At 41.2% G+C, this 2,502-nt stretch overlaps 1 non-coding gene across 1 annotated transcript; it reads left to right on the top strand.

Annotated features, from left to right (window-relative positions):
• Positions 1-1,738: 1,738 nt before the first annotated feature.
• LOC150020684 (U6 spliceosomal RNA) lies at positions 1,739-1,842 on the top strand. Its single transcript, XR_016513532.1, has one exon. It is a non-coding gene; the product is annotated as a U6 spliceosomal RNA (small nuclear RNA).
• Positions 1,843-2,502: the final 660 nt, after the last annotated feature.

The raw sequence follows: 2,502 nt of genomic DNA, 5'->3' as shown, positions 1-2,502 counted from the left end.
GCAGGGGGCCACTGTTCATAAATGCATATGTATATAACCTCTAATATAATTACTAATGTAATTTACTCCCTAACCTGGTTGGTCATTAATAGGCACACACCTTACCTCCAAGGTACCTGAAGAGCATTTGCTCCATTACCTTCATACTTGCTTGGCCTGTTCCAGGCACAATATCAAGTCTAAACCTTTATTCCTAAGGTTGAGCCCAAACCAGATGGTGATGGGAAGAAATAAGAAAAAATGAGGTATGCCCAGGCCAATGTTATGATTAGACTCATCTCCAGTATCAAGCTCAAGGGTCACTTCCCTACTCCACCCACCCTACATTTTACCTCCAAAAAAGGTAACACAAGATCATGCGTAAAACATGTGGAAAGTAGCAGCATTTGAGAAGAAAGAAAAAAAAAAAAAAAAAAAAGCAATGGTGACCAAATTGTGTATAAAAGAGCTCAAACCTAATGCAGAGAGAGTCTTTCTCAGAGGGACAGCAAAGCCAAGTTCAGAGCAGATGTTGGCAAACTGTTGCCCACAGCCAACTCTGCCTGCCTGCTTTTATTGGAAAACAACCATGCCCATTTGTGTCCCTATTGCCTACAGCTGCTTTCAAGAAACAATTGCAGCATGAATTAGTTGCCATAAAGACCATATGGCCCAAAAAAAGAAAAAAAAATGAAAATATTTACTGTGTGCACCTGTACAGAAAAAGTTTGCTGACTCCTGGTTTGGAGTTTTAGATTTTGCTGAAAACAGTCATTACTGGCAATCCCTGAAGCGACTCTTTTTTCTAATAAGAAAATAAATGGGGACAAATTGAACTGTGTCTGAATGTCTGTTGTAAAGTAACAAACAGGTCTGCCTTGGTCTACAAGGCGGTTCTCACTCTCGTTACTCTGTGGCCCTGAGTTCTGAGAATAATTTTGTTGTTGTTAACGTTTGGTAAACTTATCTTTAGGAACTTGAAAGAGGGTTGGGAACATCTCTGAGGTTTAATTTCAAAATATGTTTAAATCTAAAGCTGGGATTCTCCAAGTGGGTAGCTAAAATAACGAAGTATTTGCCTAAAGGCTTTTCAAGGGGATATTGCTGATTGGCACTTTGTAGTACAGGCCACGGGAGTGAACTTGAAAAACAGGCATAATTGCTTTTCCAAGTTTTCACCATAAATAATCATTTTTTTAAAAGTTCCAGTAACTTGTCCACTAAAGATTTAAAAAAAAAAAAAAAAGGCAAGTGGGACAATGACACGGTGGTTTTGCTCCGAAATAATCGTGTGCGATGTCATGCTGCCATCTACAGAATTTCAATATTTTCATCCCAACGCAGAAATTTTAATGAGCGCTATAGATACGTGGCCATTCTATTGAGGGAAGAAAAGGTTTGCCAGCAGGACAGTAAGAGAATATTTTAGACCAGAAAGTTGTCTTTGGTCATGGTCTCTTTCTCCCCACCCAACGCACCAGTGTTTTGTTTTTTTGTTTTTGCTCCATTTCCTGATCGTACTTAGGTACACAGTGATATTAAAGAGTGAAGTGGATCAGTGCGCGGTACCTGTTAGAAGCGCCATGAAGCTGCCCAGAAATGCTGTGATCCCCGTCTCACACTCGGGTAAAAGCAGGCGCTGTCGCCAACATGCTGCCGCGGTGGAATCGGCCCACAGCTGTGGTGGGTGAGACCCGAAATCCAGGGAAGCCGATTTTTAAAAAGACCTTTGGCCAATTTGGGGGTTAAAGAATCTAAGGGGCGGTCAGCAGCACATATACTAAAATTGCAACAATACAGATAAGATTCACATGATCTCTGAGCAAAGATGAGGTACAAATTTCATATTAAAAAAAAAACCTAAGAGGGTATATTAGTTTGCTAGCGCTGCTGCAACAAAAGACCGCAGACTATGTAGCTTAAACAACAGAGAAGTATTGTCTCTCAGCTCTGCAGGTTGGAAGTTCAAGATCAAGGTGTCAGCAGGGTTCATTTCTTCTGAGGGTCTTCTCGGCTGGCAGATGCCCGCCTTTTCACTGTGTCCCATATGGTCTTTCCTCTGTGTCTGTCTGTGCCCTAATTTCTTTTTAAAAGGACACCAGTCAGTAGATGAGGGCCCACCCCCGATGAATTCATTTAATCTTAATTACCTTTTTAAAAACCCAATCTCCAAATATAGTTACAATCTGGGATACCTGGGTTAGGACTTCCATGTATGAATGGGGGAGAGCACAATTCAGTTCATAACAGGATCTAAGAAATTGAATCAAGTTCTTTCTTCTAATGTTTGGGCCTGAAATGAATGGAATACAGTAAGTAGTGAGGCATAAGGATGCCAAGAAAGCAAAGAAGAAAGGGAGGGAGGGAGGGAGAGGAGGGGAAGAAGAGAAAAGCTTGATGAATGACTAGAGTCTAAATTGGTCCAAACAAGATCTTGCTTCATGAAGGAATTCACACTATCTACGCCTCCTCTAAAATAAGAAAAGATGGCGGAAGATGCATGCTTGCAGCAGGTAAGGCCAC

This window comes from Furipterus horrens, unplaced genomic scaffold (assembly GCF_987537825.1).
Source record: "Furipterus horrens unplaced genomic scaffold, mFurHor1.1.pri manual_scaffold_1, whole genome shotgun sequence".
In the NCBI taxonomy this organism is placed as follows: domain Eukaryota; kingdom Metazoa; phylum Chordata; class Mammalia; order Chiroptera; family Furipteridae; genus Furipterus; species Furipterus horrens.
Note: the sequence above shows the minus strand (reverse complement) of the source record. Positions and strands in the feature narration are given on the sequence as shown.